General features: G+C 45.5%; 1 long non-coding RNA gene across 1 annotated transcript in view; it reads left to right on the forward strand.

Annotated features, from left to right (window-relative positions):
* Positions 1 to 2,754: 2,754 nt before the first annotated feature.
* Positions 2,755 to 21,863, forward strand: part of LOC144242612 (uncharacterized) — a 33,285-nt gene continuing 14,176 nt past the window's right edge. The window contains exon 1 of the long non-coding RNA XR_013338395.1: positions 2,755 to 2,916. This is a non-coding gene — a long non-coding RNA (uncharacterized LOC144242612). The remainder of the gene's footprint in view (positions 2,917 to 21,863) is intronic.

Consider the following 21,863-nt stretch of genomic DNA (forward strand, 5'->3'; position numbering starts at 1 on the left):
CACTTAGTAAAATGCTGATCTGGCCTCATCAAATATTCTAGAAAAAGTCATTGCTCTGAGAAGTGTCTGAAACAATGGGTTTTTAGACACTATGTAAGTCTGATGATGGTTTTTGAAGGATAATTTTTGTTAATGACTGTCCATCTATAGACAAGGACCCTCCCCCTCCTTTTTTTCCCTCTGAAAAGAAAGTAATGACCATATGCAAACAGGAGATACTGACTCATCTCAGGTGAAGCCAACCCTTCAGGGTGACTTATTAAGCCTTAAGAGACTGGGGGAAATGGCCAAGTGGGTGGGCCTTCTGCTAATGCTTGCTTCTGACTTGGCTAGATTTAGAACAAATTCATTCGGATTTGGGAAAGGTATGAACTTGATTTTCCAGGTCATTAGGAAGCATCTTCTGTTCCTTTTTATTTACCATCAAGAGGGCATGAGATCCTAGGATGTGATTAGAAACAAGCAAATAAATGCAAGTTGTATGAAGTCATTCAGTCACGCAGAGCACTGTTGGGAGGTGGGGGGAGGTGAGGGAGGTGCTAGGACCGTGGGGAGAGGCAAGGTCAGAGACCTTTGACACACCTGGGCCCTGCTTAGTCCTTTCTGTGAGCACTGAGGTGGGGGCTGGATGTTTGGGGGTAGTTCGGATGGACCTGGGTCTCATAGGTTCAGCATTTGTCATCGCTTGAGTCTTCTGTGGCTTAGGAGTTTTGGGGCTGTTGGAAGGGCTCTGTAATTTCCCTTTTCTCCTCTGTAAAACTGTATCCGTGGATTAGATGTGCTGGATTCTGGTGCCAGGACTCCCTAGGGAGGGCCTCTCCACCTTACCAGCACTAGCCAGAGGGGGGATTATGGGAATAGGAGCCAAGACTGAGGCGGTTAGGGGCAGGAGAGTGTGGACATGGGAAGGTGACATGCCAGAGACCAAAGGTATCGTCACCCTCCTGGCTAAACTTTCCTCCAAGTCCACCGTAGACCCAGAGAACCCCATGGTGTGGGTGAGAAAGTGCAGCTCTCTGTGTGGAGGGCACTGCCCTCCCCTCCCAGGAGAGCTTAGAGGTCAATGAGTGCCAAGCTCTCCCAAGGGGTCAGACCTGAAAAACCACCCATGGGCTTCCTCTCACTGAGCTGAGCTGCCTCCACAGAGCAACTACTACTTCAGGAAGAAAACATGCATTTTTCTCACTGTCTCATCTCTCCAGGGGTGTGGGACTCCAGGTGGCTTAAAACAGTGGGAAAAGGGGAGGGGGAGGGGCTGAAGAAAGGGAGAAAACAGAGGGAGATGGTGGAGGGCATGGAGGGCAAATGTCACTTGTTCCGGGTTGCAGATTCTACTTGGCTCAGCAATCCTTTGCCCTGTCCCTCCCTGCCCCCCATGTTTGCAACTCCAGTTTATTAGCTGTCAAGTTTGTACTCGCCAGCACTCTTTATCAAGTGTGCTTGATAAAGATGATGCTTTGGAATCTATTCACTCTGTCTTTAAAAATTTTTCACCAGTTTGATTTCCCCATAATGAATTTCCCCTCCTTCCAAATAGCTATCAGCCCTGCCCCTCAGGGAGCTTTCCCTAAGCTCCAGCAGCTCTGAAGGTGTTTGGTCTCAGCTTACATCCCTCTGTCCACACGGAGGGGATCTCCCTGCTCTGGGGTGTCAGAGGTCCAGTTTCTTGGGCAGCCTGGCCTGAAGAGCACATCTTTCTTCCAGGCTGAAAATGCAGTGGAAGAGGGTGAAGCTCCGAGATCAGAGGGTGACAGGGATTGCACAATTGTCAAGAGATAGGACCTCCAGTGGCAAACATGTAGTTTGTCACATTTGTCACTGAACTACTGCTCGGTGACATATCTTACCAGCTTTTGTTTTTATTTGTACTTTTTAAGCTATTCCTCCCCAGTCATCGTGGGGCTGCATGCCTATTGTAGAATTTTGAATAATAGAGAAAATGATAAAGAGGTTAGAGGAAATCGTCCACAGATTTACTACCCACTGGTAACATTGGCACATTCCTTTCTAGTCCTTTCCTTTTGCATCTATTCTTTCTGTATATATGAGATCAAGTAGCATATACCCTTTTCCCTACTGCTTTTATTTTTTTTTTAAGTTTTTTTTTTTTTATTTTGAGAGGAAGAGACAGCATGAGCAGAGGAGAGGCAGAGAGAGGGGGAGAGAGGGAATCCTAAGCAGGCTCTGCAATGCCAGCTTTGGAGCCTGGTGTGGGGCTCCAACTCATGAAACACAAGATCGTGACCTGAGCTGAAACCAAGAATCAGTGGCTGAACCAACTGAGCCACCCAGGCATCCCTTCCATACTTCTTATAAAAAGTAGCCCTTTATCAATAGGGTTTTCCTATGAAATTAAAATTCTGTAAGTATCATTTTCAATGATTAGATAACGTCCTGTCAAAAGTATATGCCTATTTTACCTAACAACGGGCCTATTTTTTGGGATATACAAGGTGTTTCCACTTCTAAGTTACTACAAGTGAATCTGAAATGAACGTGCTGGTGCACAAGCCTTTAGGACAGATTCCAGGAGTGGGACGACCAGAAGGACCGGTTTCTCTTAATCCTCAGCGGGCTGAGCGTTTCCCAGCCCCCAGTCCTCCCGCCCCAATTACGAGCTTCAGTCCGACTCTTAGGTCAGTTACTCTGTTCCACCTCATGACTTTCTCAAAGTCTGTATCCATTCACATTCCCACCAGCACTGGATGGACATCCAGGTTATTTGGAAAGGTCATGTGCAAGCTAGAAAAAAAGGCTTTCTGTTGCTTTGATCACAGGGAAAGTTACGCACCCTGATCTCCATCATGGTGCACAAGTGAGAGGCAGAGAGAGGTATAGACCCATATTGTCTGCCCCCTGATACCAGGTTCCTGCTACACACTACAGGGTGTCAAAGAAGTGGGGAGAGCACTGCGGGTAAGTGTAAGCTGGGCTTTCTGAGGGCTTGGGAGTCGTGTGTGGCTATGGTGTAGGATTGGTCCGATTTTGGTTTTGGTTGTGGTTTTGGCCTCACCACCTGGGTCATTTGTCACTGAGATCAAGGCCAATCAGTGCCTGGGGAGTGTCTGCTCAAGGCTGTGTCCCTGGAAGGACAGATCTTATCATTCTTTTTTATTTTCCAGTTTTGAGATACATTTGACCTATTGACATAGTGTGTAAGTCTAAGGTATGCAAGGAAGTGATTTGATATATGTATATATTGCAGAATGGTGATCCCAATAAGCTTAGTAAACACATCTATCACCTTACTTCATTGCAAGTGTTTTGTTTTGTTTTGTTTGGTGCTGAGGATCTTTCAAATCTCTCTTAGCAACTTTCAGTTGTGCAGTACAGTATGTTGTTAACTACAGTCACTATGCTGTATGTTACATCCTTAGAACTGACTTATCTTGGAACTGCAAATTTGTTACCCTTTGACCACCTTCACCCATTGGCACCCCCAGCCCCGGAGGCCACTCATCTTCTCTCTGTTTCTGAGTTTGTTTGTTTGTTTTTTTTCAGCTTCCACGTGTAAGTGAGATTGCATGGTATTTGTCTTCCTCAGTCTGACTCATTTTGCTTAGCATAATGCCCTCAAGATTCATCCATGTTGTGCCAAAAGGCAGGATATTCCCTTCTTTTTTATGGCTGAATAATATTCTATTCTATCTATATCTCTGGCACATTTTCCTTTATTTATAAATCACATTTTTTAAATCTCTTCATCTGTTGATGGACAATTGGGTTGTTCCCATGTTTTGGGTTCCCATGTTTTGGGAACAATGCCACAGTGAATATGGGGAAAGGTATCTCTTTGAGACAGAGGTTTTATTTCATTCGGACATATACCCAGAAGTGGAATTGCTGGATTGTGTGATAGTTCTATTTGTAATTTTCTGAGAAAGCTCCATACTGTTTTTTACAGTGGCCGCACCAGTCTACATTCCCACCAACAGTGCACGGGGATTCCCTTTCCTCCGCACCTTCACCTACACTGGATATCTCTTGCCTTTTAGACAGTAGCTACTCTAACAGGTGTGGAGTGATATCTCTTGGTGGTTTTGATTTGCCAGATCTTGTCATACTTTTAATGCAGGTGGATGGAGACTTTCCCAAATGGCTGTTTCTGTCCCAATTCCAAGATCCAGGCTACAGGGGACCAGGGACTGGATTTACCTGAACGTAGGCAGTGCATCTGCTCTACTGCCTTGGAAAAACACCACTCTTAATTTAACACCCTTGGACATGTAACCTCCTGCGAACACAAATTTATAGCTGTGAAAATATGATTATTTATATGCCCATCTGTGTGCAGTTTTCCCCCCTTTTTCCTTTTTTTTTTTGGTTTACTCTTCATTCGCCTTTCCCTCCATTTCTCTTCCATATTAGTGACCCCCGGCAGTCAGGTAACCCGAGTTCACAACTACTTCCCTGCCATACTTCTTCGTGTCATCAAATGCCAGACATGGGTGTGCATGTATGCAGTATATGTGCATGTACACATATCCATATATACACACACGTGAACATACATATTTACATGGACGGCAATATATGGTGATTAGTTTATTACAGTGAATCAAGTATGACCACCTGACTATACTTGCTTTTTCATCCAGCCATGCTTCCTTGAGCCCCCTTTAAGCCACCTATTATCTGTCTAATTTATTCTTTTAAATAATGGCGTAATATATATGGTGTGGTTGTACCCAAATTGATTTAGCTATTCCCCTAGTAATGATAATTCCACTTGTTTCCATTTTTCTCTCATGATAGGCTTTGCTACAGTGAATGCTCTCCCGCATATGTACTAGTGATTTTATTTCTATAGGATAGATTCCCAGCAGGGGAATTGTTAGGTCAAAAGCCGTATGCATTTGTAATTTTAGTGATAGCATCAGATGGCTGCTAAAATGATTGTGATATATTGCATTTCCACCAGACATGTAGGACAGTTTCTTTATATCCACACCAGTAACAAGAGTTATAGCTTTTCATCTTTTTACATGTCAGAAGGGTATAAAGTGATATTTTGTTGCTATGTAACACTTCCATGCCTGCTAGTGAATTTGAGCATCTTATGTTTACAGGATAAATGAACTTGAAATTCTAGATTTTTTTCTAGTTTGATTTGTCTCTGTTTCTTTGCAAGATCCACTTACCACATTTGTAGATGCTGTTTGCATGTTTTAAGTATTAACTTTATATGATCTGCATTATAAATATTTTTCCTGAATTATTCCTTTAGTATTGTTTGTATAGGTGATATTTTACTGTTCAAAGGACTTTCGTTTTCTTTGTAACTTTTCATGGCCAAATATGCCTATCTTTTCTTTTATAGCTTTTACGTTCTCAATCTTGATTAAGAAGGTGTTTTCTGCTCTATATCATATATATTGCCTTTTAGATTGCTGGGGCTGCCATAAAAGAGAGGGGGCCTTAAACAGCAGTAAGTTATTTCTCACAGTTCTAGAGGCCAGGAAGTCCAAGATCAAGTAGCCAGAAAATTTGGTTTCTGGGTAGGGCTCTCTTCCTGGTTTGTAAACTTTATTATCCAATTAATTTTTTAATTGCCCTACTTTAAAAAATTCTTGTAACATTTACTTTTTGAGAGTCAGAGCATGAGCCAGGGAGGAGCAGAGAGAGGGGGAGACAGAATCTGAAGCAGGCTCCAGGCTCTGAGCTATCAGCACAAAGCCTGATATGGGTCTTGAACTCATGAACTGTGAGTTCATGACCTGAGCCAAAGTCGGACACTTAACTGACACTTAACTGACTGAGCCACCCAGGTGCCCCTTAATTGCCCTATTAAAAATAACTATTCAAAATGGAATTACATGAATTATATATATTGACTTTTGGAGAATTAGTATTTTTGTGAAATCAACAATTCATTTTATAGTTTCCTTCGTATATCTTGTGCCTTTCTTGTTAAATTTACTTTCTAAAACCCTGCTGATCACGAGATCCTCTGTTAGACTCTGTGATCTCTTGTCTTTAAAGATGGCTGCCAGCACCGTCCCCCATCCCTGCACCATATGGCCACTCGCCACTCCTTCTAGTAAAAGGTGGGATGGATTCCTCTTTCCCTTGACTCTGGGCTGGTCTTATGACTTGCTTTTACTCACAGAATGTGGTGGAAGTGACACATTGTGGCTTCTAGCCTTAGACCTTAAGACACCTTTCAACTTCTGCTTTTGCTTTCTTGGAAGCCAGCTGCCATTTAAAGGGTCCTGGGCTAGAGCACAGAATGGACAGCAGCCATGTGGACAGAGGGCAGCCTCATCAGCCCCCACAGCCTTTTCCAGTTGAGGTACCAGACATGTGAGTGAAGCCATTTTAGGTGTTTCAGCTGCTACTCAGTTTCTAGCTGAGGGCAGCCCCATGAACGGCTCCAGCCCATACCACAAAGAGGTGAAGAAACTCCCAACTGAGCCCAGCTGGAAACACAATCCTAGGAAACAATAAATCTTTGTTTTAAGCTGCTAATTTTGGGGTGGCTTGTTATAAAGTAATAAATAACCCAAAACACATACAAAGACTACAAAAACATATGACAGTTAAACACACACACACACACACACGCACACACGAACAAACCGTGGGATATCACCATGTAGTTTAGAAATAAAAATTACTAGTTACTTAGAAGTTCCTGGTTCACATCTTCCTCCTTCTCTGCCAGAGGTAACTACTATCCAGAACTTTCTGTTAGTCATCTTCGCCCTTTTAATTTTACCGTCTATGTACATATCCTAAAACAGTACTTTATTTTTGACATTGCATAAATGGAATCATACAGTATATATGCTTTGTCACGATTTTTGCTTAATATTTTGTTTTTAAGATTTGTCTACATTGAATTAGTGGTGGTTCATTCATTTTTCATGCCAAATTGCACTCCATTATTGATAATATTTGGATTGTTCCAGTATTTTGTTCCTATGTTGTGAATATGTATTTTAAATCATATTTCAAAATTTTTTTTTTGGCTGAAATTTTTATCAAGGTAAAAAAATTGACAAATTCTATCGATTTTTATTTTTATTTTTTATTTTCATTTTTTATTTGAGAGAGAGAGAGAGAGAGCATGAGTGCTGGCGGGGGGGGGGGNGGTGGGTGAGGGGCAGAAGGAGAGAATCTTAAGCAGGCCCCATACTCAGTGTGGAGCCCAACATAGGGCACAATTCAATGACCGTGGGATCATTGCCTGAGTTGAAATCAAGAGTTGGATCCTTAACTGACAGTGCCACCCAGTTGCCCCAAATTTTATCAACTTTAAATATGTATATCTAGTTTTCAAGGGTACTTAGATATACAAGGTTTTTAAAGAATAATACAGCTGTCCCTTGGAGCGCCAGCGTGGCTCAGTCGATTAAGCATCCAGCTCTTGATTTCAGCTCATGGTTGTGAGATCAAGCCCTGCGTTGGGGCTTCGTGCTGGACATGTAGCCTGCTTGGGATTTTCTCCCTCTCCCTCTCTCTCTGCCCCTCCCCTGCTCTCTCTCTCTCCAAATAAATAAACATTAAAAAAAAATACAGCAGTCCTCTCCTGTCTAGTTCATCCCATCTATTTTTCTTGTCTGCAGAGCCAACCACTTCCAACTTTTTTTTTTTTTTTTACAAATAGTTTATTGTCAAATTAGTTTCCACATAACACTCAGTGCTCATCCCCACAAGTGTCCTCCTCCATGCCCATCCCCCCTCCCCCCCACATCCATCAGTCCTCAGTTTTTGTCAGCATTCAAGAGTCTCTCATGGTTTGCCTCTCTCCCTTTCCCCCACCATTTCCGCCCTTCTTCTCCCCCTTGGTCCTCCGTCAAGTTCCTCCTAATCCTCCTATACGTGCAAACATATGATATTTGTCCTTCTCTGCCTGACTTATTTCGCTCAGCATAACACCCTCAAGGTCCATCCATGTTGCTACACATGGCCAGATTTCATTGTTTCTCATTGCCATGTAGTATTCCATGGTATAGATAAACCACATCTTCTTGATCCATTCATCTGTTGATGGACACTTAGGCTCTTTCCATGTTTTAGCTATTGTGGAGAGTGCTGCTATGAACATTGGGGTCCATGTGCTCCTATGCCTCAGCATTTCTGTATCCCTTGGGTAAATTCCTAGCAGTGCTATTGCTGGGTCCTAGGGGAGTTCTATTGTTAGTTTCCTGAGGAACCTCCACACTGTTTTCTAGAGGGGCTGTACCAGAACCACTTCCAACTTTTAACTGATCATTTTGTCTTTCTGTCCATATCTCTACATAACATGCTTATAATGCTTCTTGATTTTTTTAAATGTTTATTTTATTATTGAGACAGAGAGAAACAGAGCACAGTGGGGGAGAAGCAGAGAGAGGGGGAGACATAGAATCCAAAGCAAATTCCAGGCTCTGAGCTGTCTGCACAGAGCCTGATGCGGGGCTCGAACCCATGAACTGTGAGATCATGACCTAAGCCGAAGTGGGACGCTTAACTGACTGAGCCACCCTGGTGCCCCTGCTTCTTGATTTTTTGAGGACTTAGTTCTTTTTCTTATGAGCCTTCTCACCTCAATACATATGCCATCTTCCCGTTCTCTCATCCTGACGTATGAGTATGTTGTCATCATTTCTAGATGAATATTATGACATAAGTGCTTTCACAGTTGTTTACTTTACCTTTCTTGTATTTTCTGTGCTGTGTATACTTAAGACTTTTAAAAAATATGTTGTTTTTTTTTTTTTATGGAGTTGTCCTTAATTGAAACCAAGTCCATCCTTGCCCTCTTGTGGATATCTGATCTTACATGTTCAACCACATTGTCATGTGTTTCTGGCATCCTCTGTCCCGCTCCACTTGGGACTGGCTGCCTGCTCCCCTTTCTGTGGCTGCCATCTTGTCAGTTACCAGCAGGTTCCCTTCACCTGTTTGCAGGATCTCGTGTGTCTGTCTTGTGGCCGTGCTTTGTACAGTTATGGTGGAGGTGCCGGTGAAGATGGCACCAAGAGTTCAGTGGTGTTAGCAGTGCCAGCACTGTGTCCCAACATGGCTGTCCCTGGGGCTACCTTGGCCGCGTTATGCTGCCTCATCTCCTCGTCTCAGTGTGTTTCCCACGCCTCCTGTCCTCCTGCCTAGCTCAGCCAGACTGCATTTCTGTCATTGACAAGAACCATGGTGGGTACAAAAGTTGCCTTACTCCCCACATCCTCCTTACCACCTGTGAGTCTTCTCTTTTCTAAACCCAACAATTAATTTCTAGATCTTTCACTGTTTAGATGGTGTCCCTGCAAGCATGGTGTTTAGACCCAAGCACTAGGGGCTCTCAGTGACCTTGATGTGGGGGTACCATAGTGACATGGTCGACTCTACAACCTGAAATGTCACCAATAGGATAGGTATTTGTTCTTGGGGGAAGACTGAGGAGGCAGCTGGGCAGAGGGACACATAGGTGCCCTTCCTTCTACATAATTGTATGATTTGAATTTTCACAACTGAAATGCAAGACTTTATATTCAATTTTCTCTTGTTTGTTTTGGTCCATCATTCCATCTGTGAAATAACTTTGAATATGGGTTGTCTTTCATCTTTGTATCCCCTGAGTCTAGCATAGTGGCTGATATCCTGTGCTACAAATGAATGACTTGTTAGATGTTAAGTGTTGAGCGGAGCATCCAGATTGCCTAATGTCCACTCTGCCAATCTGTCCTTCTTCCAGAAGGTTCCTGAGAGACATGTACTCAAAAGCAATGCTTGCAAATGTGAATCAACATATCTCATCACTATTTCAACATGTGTCCTATACCAAGTACGCTTTCTCCCTGAATGTGGCGTTCTGGCAAGGATGTGTTGAATCATGTATCTCAGGCAACACACCATAATATAATTTTATAGACAATCAGATGAAACTAAAAGGTCTATAATTTCTAGAATTTTTCTGTCAGCCAGAATCAGGACTGCCCTCCAATGCAAGTCCTTTTTTAATTCTTTTGTTGGAGTGAATGTAGTTTTGAGAACCCAAGAGTCTGAGGCTGGTCAGGGAGTTTCACTTACCTTTACTCCCTGTAAGTTATAATGTCTGATATTGCCTCCCTGTCTCTTCCCACCTCTGTGGGGGTTGCCAGCAATCAGAATGTTCTCAGGTATAAAAAGAGCTCGCGCTCCACAGTGAGGTAATGGGCAATGGCTTGTCCAGGGTCCGACCTGAGGCCAGCATTGTCCGTTGACTAACTATAACTAGGGGCGGGAGTGATTATGTTTTGAATTCTTTTATTATGTCCCTCAGGGCAAAAATTAAGGGCCCAAGATGACATCCAAACACAACCTTCTTTTACTCTTATTTGGAACACTGATAGACAAGTTTTCCATCAATTTACATGTAGAAATAAAGCCAGCATGATTTCCAAACAAAAGGGACATTGAGTGGTGGATCTGCAGGTGCTTCGTGCTCTCCTCCTTCACTACACATATGCAACCGATTTCTTGGAAGGGGCACAATGGCCTTGGTGGACCTTACTTAAGAACAATAGACAATGACAACCATTAATCCAAGTTTGCGTCCCTGGAGAAGGAGGAGAGCCAGGCATGGAAATGTCAGGGGGACTCAGACTCTGTGCCAGGAATTTTCCTGTGGGACTTTCAAAACACTATGTGTCTCCCTGAAGAAAACATATAACTCCTCTGGGATGTGTTCTATTTTCTATAATTTATCAATATATCTGTTGGTGAATCTAATGACACTTTAGACATTTATTTTAAAATAACAGGGTGCAAAATATTTGAGCCTTGAGAGAAACTCGGGTAGGGTAGGCCTGAGCTTTCTGATTCTCTTCTCTTACGAGCATGGATGTAGGCTGCGTGTGCCCTGGGGATGGCAGTCCCGTACCTGGCCACAGACTGACTCTGCACAGTGAAGCTAGAGACAAACAGAGATCAAAAAGATCCAGAGGACGAAAAAGTGAGGGAGAGGACAAAGCAGTGAGAGCTGAAGTAGTAAGACTGGCAAATCCTGGCTGCCCGGGAGGCCTCCTTCAGACTCTGGGAGTGGCACTGGCCACCTTCCTCTCCGAAATTCCCTCCCTTGTCTTCATCAGCTGATATGAATTTGGTTTATGTCACTTGGCTTCTCGAGCCCTCGTAAACAGACCGTGTTAGGCTTGAATAGTTTCTGTATGTCTATTTGGCCTTTTCCAACTTGAGGAAAATTTTCTCTGGTGGAGAAGAGACGTTGCAGGAAGGAGTGTTGATGAGTTGTGCCTTCTCTCCGTTAGTCCTTCACATCACAGCCCCCTCTCTGGCCACAGGCTTTCTGTCTTATCTGAGCATAACTTTACTCAATCATTTGGAATCCTTACATGTTTTCCTAAACCCTGTTCATTCTGGACTCTGGATATTTTTATGCTACTCATAAAATTTCGGTCTAAACTTTTAAAGCTTCCATTTTTGGGCTGTATTATCATGAACTTTGAAACATACGTATGTGCATGTCTTATATATTTTCATATGTAGAATTATAAAAGTAATATATGTTCATTATAGAGAACATGAAAATCCAGAAGTAGCGCAAAAGAGAAAAATGGTAAAATAGTTATAAAATAATAAAATGATGTAAGCCCTGCATCCAAAGAAAAATATTGTTAATATTTTTTGTATGTGGTCTTGTTTTTTTCTATGCATATCTATGGATCTGGGCTATTATATTTATTTTTACTTTTTAAAAAAATTTAAATGTTTGTTTATTTATTTTGAGAGAGAGAGCATGTATGAGCAGGGGAAGGGCAGAAAGAGAGGGAGAGAGAGAATCCCAAACAGGTTCCACATTGTCCATGCACAGCCTGATCCCATGAGCCGTGAGATCATGACCTGAGCTGAAATCGAGAGTCAGATGCTTAACTGACTAAGCCACACAGGTACCCCTATCCATGTCATTTTAAAATCCAGCTTCAACAGGAGGAGAGAAATCACTGTCTCCCAAGGTTTTTATCATTTGCATGGCTTAGACTAGTTCTTTCTTTTTGCTCAGATGTACGTACTGAGAAGCTGGACCACTTCTCGTGTTACTGCTTCTCTTTTCTAGCTTAAAACTGTCAGAGAGGAGAGGCAATGCCTGATTTCCGCAGGACATGGCTTCTTGCACAGGCCCGTCCCTCCTCCCCATCACCCAGTGTGCTGCATCTGGGTTTATGATACCTGTTAGGGGAGAACATTCCAGGCCTCCATCTGGCTGTGCGTGTTTCTAGCACGAGTGTACTCCCGTCCATTTCCCTTCACTGTAAAGCCTGGCTTCCGCAGGGGAGTAGATTCCCACTTGTGTGCATACTTCTCCACGCTTTGGTGCCACTTCCCATTCCTGTTGCTTAGGGGTGTTATGGCTGCTGCCCTTGGGGTGGAACACATCTGGATTTAAATACTGTTTTGGGACTGACTCCGTTATCTGACCCTGAACAAGCTACTTAGCCTTTTGGCTCTGATATTGCTCATCTGAGGAATGGGGATAAGCTGATCTGAGAGAGGCAGAGCTGGTCTTCTCAGAAGGAGGCGATAGTGCTCAGTTATCTCAGGAATCCCAGGGAGGAGCCCTCCCACACCCCAGCATAAACACCCTCTCCTGTGCCCCAGAGCCTGAAATGAGTTTTGTGGAGGTTAAATGTTTTGTCTTCTTCTTCTAGAACCAGAGATGATAAGAGAGGATATGTAGCCCCTTGGAGCTATAGTAGACTGGGGTCAGTGACTGATAGCAAATATGCTCAAAGCGTTTTGATACGGACTGAAGGAGAGAGAGAGAGAGAGAGAGAGAGAGAGAGAGATCTTGAGGGCAGAGGGACTGAACAAAGGAGGAGACTGAGGCTGGGGCGGGGGCAGAAAAGAGGGCAGCAGGGCGGAGGCAAGCCATAGACCGGTGTCCTGGCTTTGGATGTTCTGAAGGTTGTTTAATCCTTTGCTGTCTCTTAGACATGTTGTTTGTTGAGCCAGCTGCCTTGCGGCAAAGGCGCGCCCTTGCCTCTGTTTGTTGTCCAGAGCAGTCTCACCAGCTGCTTTTTCCATAAATAAAATGGATGGTATTGAGGTCTGGGAAGCAATTAAATTTCAAGGAGGTGTCTCCCATTAGGATATGCATAAAAAGATGTGCAATGGATCTCTGGGCTCACAGGGTACCTATCAGTTACTTGAGAGAGTCTTCCAGAAGAGGGCAGAACTCTCTGGGGCCAGAAGTTCCATTCTGGGGACATGCTGGTCCCTGGAGAACTTACAGATGGGACAGGTGGGAAGTCAGTCTGGGCTGCGGGGAGTCACAGTGGTTTGACGATTGATGAATACAAGCGGACACGCCATTTCCCAGCACCCGCAGCTGCCAGCTCAGTGAGGGGGCGTGGCACCTTCTCCAGGTCCTGAAACCTTGCAGGATGACACCAGGTATCAGGTTTGGTATAATAATGTTAGTAAATTGAGCAGAATGAGTAAGCGAGTAAGAGAGGCAACCTATTCTGAACACGGAGGATGAGGGAAAAGGTGGGGCAGGGAAAAAAAGTATCAACCAAACTGACTTCTTTCTTTACTCTGGGCAGAGGACTTGTCTGTCAGAGATCCAGGGTAGAATTCAAGGATGGCCAGTGTTCATTCATTCATCCAATAACAAATTACTCATGGGGCAGCTACTGATGTGTGCTGGGGCTACAGCAAAGAGGGCAGTCTCTGCTTTCAAGTAATTTATTGCCCGTTTTGGCTCCATGTATCGGCTCACGCCATCCTCTGCCTGCCCTCCTCTCCCCTTCTATCTACTCCAGGTTTCTCAGCCTCAGCACTGTTTTGGGGGTGGGTATTTCTTTGTTGTGGCAACTGTCCTGTGCATCATAGAACTTTTAGCAGCATCCCTGGCCTCTACCCACTAGATGCCACCGCCCCTCCTGAGCTGTGACATCCAAAAAGGTCTCTAGACATTGCCACATCTCTGTTGGGGGGCAATGGAACCACTGATCTATTTATCTTTATCTATCTATTTCACATCCTTACTCAAGTCTTATGTCCTCCATGAAGCTTGCTTTAGCTACTTCTGCTCGTTTGGATTCCCCCTTTCTCTGGTCTCACATACCAGATGCTGCCGCTGCAATGCCAGTTAACAGGTAACCTTCCCTTCTCCTCCTTTGATCTCTGTGAGAAGACAGGCCTGAAAATGCTCCTTAGGTTGTAGATTTCACTCAAGCGCTGTGCAAGCCTATTGCCTCTCTGAGAATGAGCTGCTTCCTCAACTGTCTAATCAAACGTGGTGCAAGGTAAGAAATCTTCAACCACCCACCATAAAAGATATGGAGGGGCCAGTTGGGTAGGTTTCTAGGCACTAATTCTCCTTTCTTTTTTGTTTTAATTTATTAATTTATTTTGAGAGACAGAGTGTGAGCTTCAGCAGGGAAAGGACAGAAAAGGAGAGAGAGAGAGAGAGAGAGAGAGAGAGAATCCCAAGCAGCCTCTGCATTCTCAGTACAGAGCCTGATATGGGGCTCGAACTCACAAACCATGAGATCATGACCTGAGCTGAAATCAAAACTTGGATGTTCAACCAACTCAGCCACCCAAGTACCCCAGTACCAATCCTTCTTAAAAGAAGCAGATTTTGGGGCACCTGGGTAGTTCAGTCAGGTAAGTATCTGACTCTTGATTTCAGTTCAGATCATGATCTCACAGTTGGGGGGGATCAAGCCCTGCATCCGGCTCTGTGATGAAAGTGTGGAGCCTGCTTGGGATTCTCTTTCTCCCTCTCTCTCTCTGCCCCTCTTCCCCTCTCAAACTAAATAAACAAACATTCTGTTAAGCGTCAGACTTTGGCTCAGGTCATGATCTTGCAGTCCGTGGGTTCGAGCCCCACATCTGGCTATGTGCGGACAGCTCAGAGCCTGGAGCCTGCTTCCAATTCTGTGTCTCCCTCTCTCTCTGCCCCTCCCCCACTTGTGCTCTTTATCTCTCTCTCAAAAATAAATGTTAAAAAATTTTTAAAAAGTGTTTCATTTGCAAATCATAAAACACATAACGAGCAACAGCTGGAGCAAATAGTGGTTTCTCTTTCTCATATAAGAAAACAGCATCAGGGCCGGCAACTCAGAGGTTTTCAGGGCCTCTCCCTCCACGAGGGCTCCAGCAGCTCCCGCTGTGAAGGCAGGCGCCCAGAGGACCACATGCTGATGCTGACCAGTCTCCTGCCTGGGGGATGCAGCCTCCATTCCTGGAGCTCCCTCACTGCTGGGAGCACGGCTCGAGTTGGCGCTCTGGACAGCAGGGACAACGGTTCAGTGCTCCTGAGCACTTACTCTATCTGTGGCTTAGGTTCTCTTTCCTCTTGGCACAGTTGGCAGTTGGAATTGAAGGCTCCCCAACAAGGAAGCAATTAAGTAACTAAGACAATGCTGCCTGTTTTTGAAATCCCATGGGTTTAAGCAGGATTAGAAGGAGGGGAGGAGAAGGGGGGGATGGGCACGGAGAGGGGCACTTGTGGGGATGAGCACTGGGTGTTATATGGAAACCAACTTGACAATAAACTATTTAAAAAAAAAAAAAAAGAAGTACCAATATGAGAGTTAACCCAGAAATTCTTTCATTCTTGAAGTTGGTTGGAGCCGGGGAAGGAAGTCAAGAAAAAGAATCCTTTTTATTCTGTTCCCACCCCTGTAGCGACCCCTGCCACTTCTCCCTGAAACAACCGCATACCTGACTAATCTCTCTACTCATGTCCCTCTGCTGCTGGAAACTTCCGATCACCATCTCTATCCACACACCACAGCAGACTTCTGCTTCTAGTCGAGGGAGACCAGCTAATCTGGACCAACCTTCCTTCGGAAAACAATTAAAACAATGTGAAGAAAATATTCCAAAAAAATGTTCCCTAAAACATCAAAATAGGATAGTGAGCGATTAGTAAGCCAAAATCTAGAAGACCGAAATCTGGAGAGGTGAGCTTGGCATTCAGGGCTAGGTTTGCCCAGGGGGCATCTGCTAACCAGTCTTCATGCAATTTCTGCATCTGCCACAATGATGTCACTCTTAGCTACTCTGTCACCCATGACTCCTTTGTCTACCAAACTCCTACTGCCTTATAGATTGACACACTCCAGATTGGATTTAATATACACCCTTTTTTTAAAATTTATTTTGAGAGAGAGGGAGAGTGTGTGCATGCATGTGAGTGGGGGAGGAGCAGCGAGAGAAGGAGAGAGAGAACTCCAAGCAGGTTCCACGCTGTCAGTACAGAGCCTAATGTGGGGCAGGAACCCACAGACCTTGAGATCATGACCTGAGCTGAAACCAAGAGCCAGACGCTTAACCAGCTAAGCTACCCAGGCGGCCCTACACTCTTTTGTACCATGGCTTATTTGGAGAATAAGTTTGATTTTTCTTAGAATATAGGTTTCTGAAGGACAAGGATCATGTCTTTAATTGTGTCCATCACAGCACCTTGCATAGGGGAGACACTAAGTAATTTTTATAGAAACAGGTAAATTAAAAGCCATATAGTATCTATGACTCATTTTCTCAGCTATTAAAATGATGAAAAAATATCTGGTCTAACCTAATTTACAAGATTGCTGAGAGGCTCAGAGGGGCAAATAGGTATGAAAGAACTTGGATTATGTGATCCGCTATAGAGAATTACTAACAGTAATAAGCGTCCGTGGTCAAGCAGTCATTGGGTACTTACGACACGAGGACTCAACTATCACTGATGAGAGGCTAACAAGGATCCAAAGTCATTATCTGAGCCCTCAGGTAGTTGACACCAGGATTCAAGTCATCCATTCTGTCACTAATGCAGTGATGTTTACTGAGGACGTGTTATAGGACTGGCATTGTGTCAGGCACTGAATGCACAGAGATAAAAGTTTCTGCCCACATCTAGCTCAGTCTGATGGGACACCAGGTAAAGGTGGCCAGTGATATAACAGAGATATTTATAAAATGCTAAAGGAGCATGGAGGGGAGACTTGAGAAGAGAGGTATTAGGAGGCCTTCCTGGAAGAGGTGACCACAAAAACAAGTTCTGAAGGACAAATAGGAGACAGGTAATGGAAGAAAAAAGCTATTTCGGGAAGAAGGAATAGCAGGTGCAAAGGCACAGAATTTCGAAGAGCGAGTGTCCTGAAAGAGGGTTTTAGCAGTTGTATGCAGAGGAGGAGGCCTGTTGACTTAGGAGCCTGTTGACACTAGTGAGGCCCTTGTATGGCCTCATGCACCGCTCCAAGTATGCACTCTCTTTTCTCCAAGACACTTTCTAGATCATGTCGCCTGGCAGCTCTCACACTCCAGCATGAATCAGAATCTTTCAGAGACCTTATTCAGACGTACTGCTGGGCTCACCCTGAGCTTCCGCTTTAGCGAGTCAGGGGAGAGGGCAGAATTTGCAGTGGGGACAGGTTGCCAGGGGATGCTGCTATTGCTGGTCTGGGGACCCCTTTGAGAACCACTACTCTAGCCCAACCTTTTTTTCTTGCAGTTCAACAAGCTGACACCTAGAGGGGAAGTACGCCAGCCCGTTAGCCGAGGTCACAGAGCTAAGTAAGGCGAACTAGAAATAACAACTGGAGCTGTTTCCCCCTCTCAGCGGAGCCCCTCCCTTCTAGAACCTTCGACAGCCTTTCCTCCCTTCCTCCCTCCGTCCCCCGCAGGAACCTTCCCTCGCAGCGCCCCCCTTTCAGCCACCTGTGCGGCAGAGAAATTGCATGTTCCAATGTACGCTACAACCCGCTTTTCAGGAAGGCAACGTTTTAACCTAACGGAGGGCAAGTTTGATCGCGGGTTTTCAGGCGGGCACCGCAGCGGGAGCGGCGCATCTCTGTCCAGGGAGCCTCGCTGCCCCGTGTCCCCGGCGCTGGGGAGAAGCGCGGTCGCGCCGGCGACAGTCGGGTCCCCCAGGCTGCCGCGGAAGCGGCTTTCCCCGAGGGGCCTGGGGCGGAGAAGGGGGCAGAGCCCGCCGGCAGCCCCGCCCCCTCGGGGGTTCTCAAGCTCGGGGCTCCTCCCCCCACCCCGCTCCCGCACAAGTACCCGCTCCTGCCCAGCAGGGCTCCCTCCGGCTCGGTGAGTTCTTGCAGTCCTGGACCGTGGAACGTGTCTCGAGTCTGGTTCTCTGCAGCGCACCACGGGCTTGCTAACGGCGACGATTACTTACATCGTTAACTAGCGACAGCCATGGGGGGGGGGGGGGGGGAGGGCTTCCATTCCATTTATTTAGAAAGTATTTATCATGGGTCTGCCATTCACATTGTCCTTTGCCAGACATTGTGGGGCATTCGAACATGGCAGGCACACACTTTCTGCCCTCACAAACCTCCTACTGCCCCGGTGGAGGCGCCTCCAGGTGACAGAAGCTGAACGCATGTTGCCATCTGCAGTGTGAGGGTCAAGAAAGGTCACCGGGACGCCTGGGTGGCTCCCTCTTAAGCGTTGAATCTTGATTTTGGCTCTGGTCACGATCCTCTGGTTAGTAAGACTGAGCCTCAGTGCAGAACGTGGAGCCTGCTTGGAATTCTCTCCCTCCCTCCCTCTCTCTCTCTCTGCCCTTCCTGGTGCTCTCTCTCAAAATAAATAAACTTTTAAAAAAAGTCACTTATGTGGGCAGTAGAGGCTTCAGAGAGGAGGTGGGGCTTGAAGTGGACTTTCAAGGGGTGGACAGAAGGAGAGAGGCCTTTCTCCGTTGGGGGAGGGGAGTGACATGAGGAACGGCGTGGCAGAGGGGGTGAGGGGGGAGGCTCCCATAGTGGAGGTGTGAGTTGGCAGGTGAAACTTCCTCTCCTCCGCCAGATACAGTCTTTACATAGACCTTTATACTTCAGGCGACCAGCCACCTTGGTAAGGACAGAGGATGTGTGCCTCACACTTGGGCAAAGACTGAGTAATGGAATTCTGTGAACTCTGGCTTTCCTGATTCCCTCAGAGCCATTGGGAAAATGGTGCAAAGCCGTGGGCAGGTACAGGGGATCCAAACCCAGAAACAGAAAGCTATCTGGAGTTCTGTGGGCAGCCGCTTAATAGGACAGCGACATTTATCTTCCAGGGTGATTTTTTTTTTTAAATTAAGAAGGCCTGGTTAGATATGGTTAATGGCTTATTTGAACCCAGTTGGGCAGGGCTGAGGGAAGTCTCAATTTCAATGGGTTCTTGGTTAATAATCAGAACAGGGCTGGAAGGGAAGGATGGATTGTGGTGAGCAGAGGGGAAGAGAGAAGGATTCCCAGTGGAGGTCTGATGTTTATGACAGGCTCTGAAAGAAATGTACCTATACTAATATTTTTTAAAAATAATTTTAATGCTTACTTTTGAGAGAGAGAGAGAGACAGAGTGCAGGCAGCGGAGGGGCAGAGAGAGAGGGAGACACAGAATCTGAGGCAGACTCCAGGCCCTGTGCAGTCAGCACAGAGCCCAAGGTGGGGCTCAAACTCAGGGACCGCAAGATCATGACCTGGGCCAAAGTTGGATGCTTAACCGACTGAGCCACCCAGGTGCCCCTAATGTTTTATTGGTCCAAATGATGAAGAAAATGATGAAGAAAACAAAGTTACAAATGTAACTTAAATTAAATCTCCACTGACATGACCTGAGACATGCAGAGTGTGACATTTCTAAAGGAAACGGAATGTCAAGTCATTTTTAGCAAGTATTCATGAGAAGCTGGGGGAGGGGGGTGGGCGTCTTCCCACACCTGGTGTAAAGTTGATGGTCTTTGTCTGGTTCGTGTAGGAGGCTCTGGGCGTAAGATGGAGAAGAAATATCAGGAGGGCAGCTAAGTGCTCAGGCTTTCTCCTCCCAAGCCTCCCCCAGAGGTACTGTTTTAGTTGATCTCTTTCAAGTCATCATCTTGGAGTTTCTTTGGGGTTTCCAGATTCTTCCTTTAAAACAGGAACACATCTGAACACATGTTAGAGGAAAGGATGGCGGGAGGGCTGGGAAGGGAGTAAAGGGTTGGGAGCAGAAGCATTCTGAGGTTTGGGGCATCTTGGGGGCGGAGGACCTCGGGGGGATCTTCAGGAACACCTGGGTGTGGCAGAGGACCTTGAGGAGCCCTGGATGTCAGGACAGGGCACAGTGGGGAGTTGGGAGGGCATTGAATACAAACTTGCCTAATGTGCCATGATAATAATACCAAAAAAGAGTGAAATGCCATCTCTGAGAAGGAGGCTGTTGGAGACCAGTGAGGGTGTCCCGGCTTGCCATTTCTCCAAAACTTGGTGGCTTAAGTCAACATCCATTTTATCTTATCTAATGATTTTGTGGATTAGAAATGAGAGAGAGGCTTTGCCAGGTGATTCTTCTGAATAGAGTCTATGAAGATCACTTGATGGTCCTCTGCTAACATTTTAAGAGGAAGAAAGGGAAAAAGAAAATACTAATAAATATTTTTGAGCACCTACGGCTCATGGAGTTGAGAGCCCAGACTCTGGCCTGACCTTGGTGCCGTCACTTCCTACCTACCTGACCTCACAAGAAGCACTTAGCCTGGCAGCGTCAGTCTTGACATCTGTCGAATGGGAAAACTTCCTCGTGGGGCTATTACGGGGTTCAAATGGGATTACGTATGCGAGTCTTCATTAAATCTATGTTGGCGCGGCTGTTGTTTTCACTTCTCTGGGAACCACATCTTGCTGCATGTGTGGGCCACAGAGATGCGGTACCTGCGGTCCATACTCTAAAGATGCTTAGTGAGGCAAACCCTCCATATGCCACAGCTGGAGAGTACAACCACGCACCGCAGCTGTGAACCCGCTGGCTTAATCCAGGGGCTTAGCCGAGGGGAGATACTGCGGTCCTGGAGGGCTTCGTGAGCCATTCCAGGCTGTGGGGGAAACAAGGCAGATGGGGGAAAGCGAAAGGGATGGAGACGGGGGATCAAGTGAGCTTCTTGTGTAGCAGTCGGGTTAGCTGAGCCTGGAAGGTGAGTGGGACAGACTAGAAATTCTGAAATTCCATCCTAAGCCCTTCGTCCTGTTTGCCAGTTGTTTTTCATAGTTTTCTTTGGAAATATTCTAAACAGGAGCTGGCTGGAGTCCAAACTGGCAGCCGCCAGCAAGACATTTCATTGACGTCTCACGTTTCATCTTGGAAGTTCATGTGATTCTTGTGTTCTGCTTAACAATGTCTCTGTGTTTATTTTTTAATATAAGAATCATCTTTTGTATTAAAATTATTAAAAGTATTTTTATATTACTCTATAGTATTATTTTTATGTTAAAATCATTAAAAGTATTTTAAATTACTTTATCACTGAGTAAAAGAGAAGGACCTGGTATGTTCTTCTCCAGGCTCCCTTCCCCCCAGGCACATTGCCTCACACTCCTGTGGGGTTGCAGGCTCTGGTGTGTGACGGGGCCATGCAGGGCTCGAGACGGTGCAGGAGAGGCCCCGGGAGCCTGTGATGAGGGCTCCCTGAAAGTGGTGAGCACAGACACCTCAACTACTGCAGACGCAAGTTCAAATCCAGATGTTGTCACTTACTGGCTGTGTGACCTGGCCAAGGTGTAACCTTTTTTAGACCTTGGTATGATGGGGTGGCAGTGGGTATAAAGGGAGGGAAGGAACGGCCCTGTCTCCTCTTCCAAACCTTACTACCCATTCCCCGGGGACTTCCAACATTCATGCGGTCTAAGTTCCAGTTTCCATGTCTGCAGAATGGGAAAACTTCCTCATGAGGTTATTATACGGTTCAAATGAGATCACATCGGAGTATGCAATAAAATTGAAGTCACTTAAATGACCCCAAGTGCTCCCATATTTAAAATAATCTCCCTCCCATCTCCCTCCCAGGTGGCTGTTCTTTTTTTCTTTTTAACTCTTTTAAAGGTTAGCAAAGTTTTCCTAACTTGCTGTCTGAACTTCCTACCTCCCATTCTCTCCTAAATCCAAGATTCCTTGGATTTTGCTCCCACCACACC

Source organism: Crocuta crocuta, unplaced genomic scaffold, assembly GCF_008692635.1.
Source record: "Crocuta crocuta isolate KB4526 unplaced genomic scaffold, BGI_CrCroc_1.0 scaffold36, whole genome shotgun sequence".
In the NCBI taxonomy this organism is placed as follows: Eukaryota; Metazoa; Chordata; class Mammalia; order Carnivora; family Hyaenidae; genus Crocuta; species Crocuta crocuta.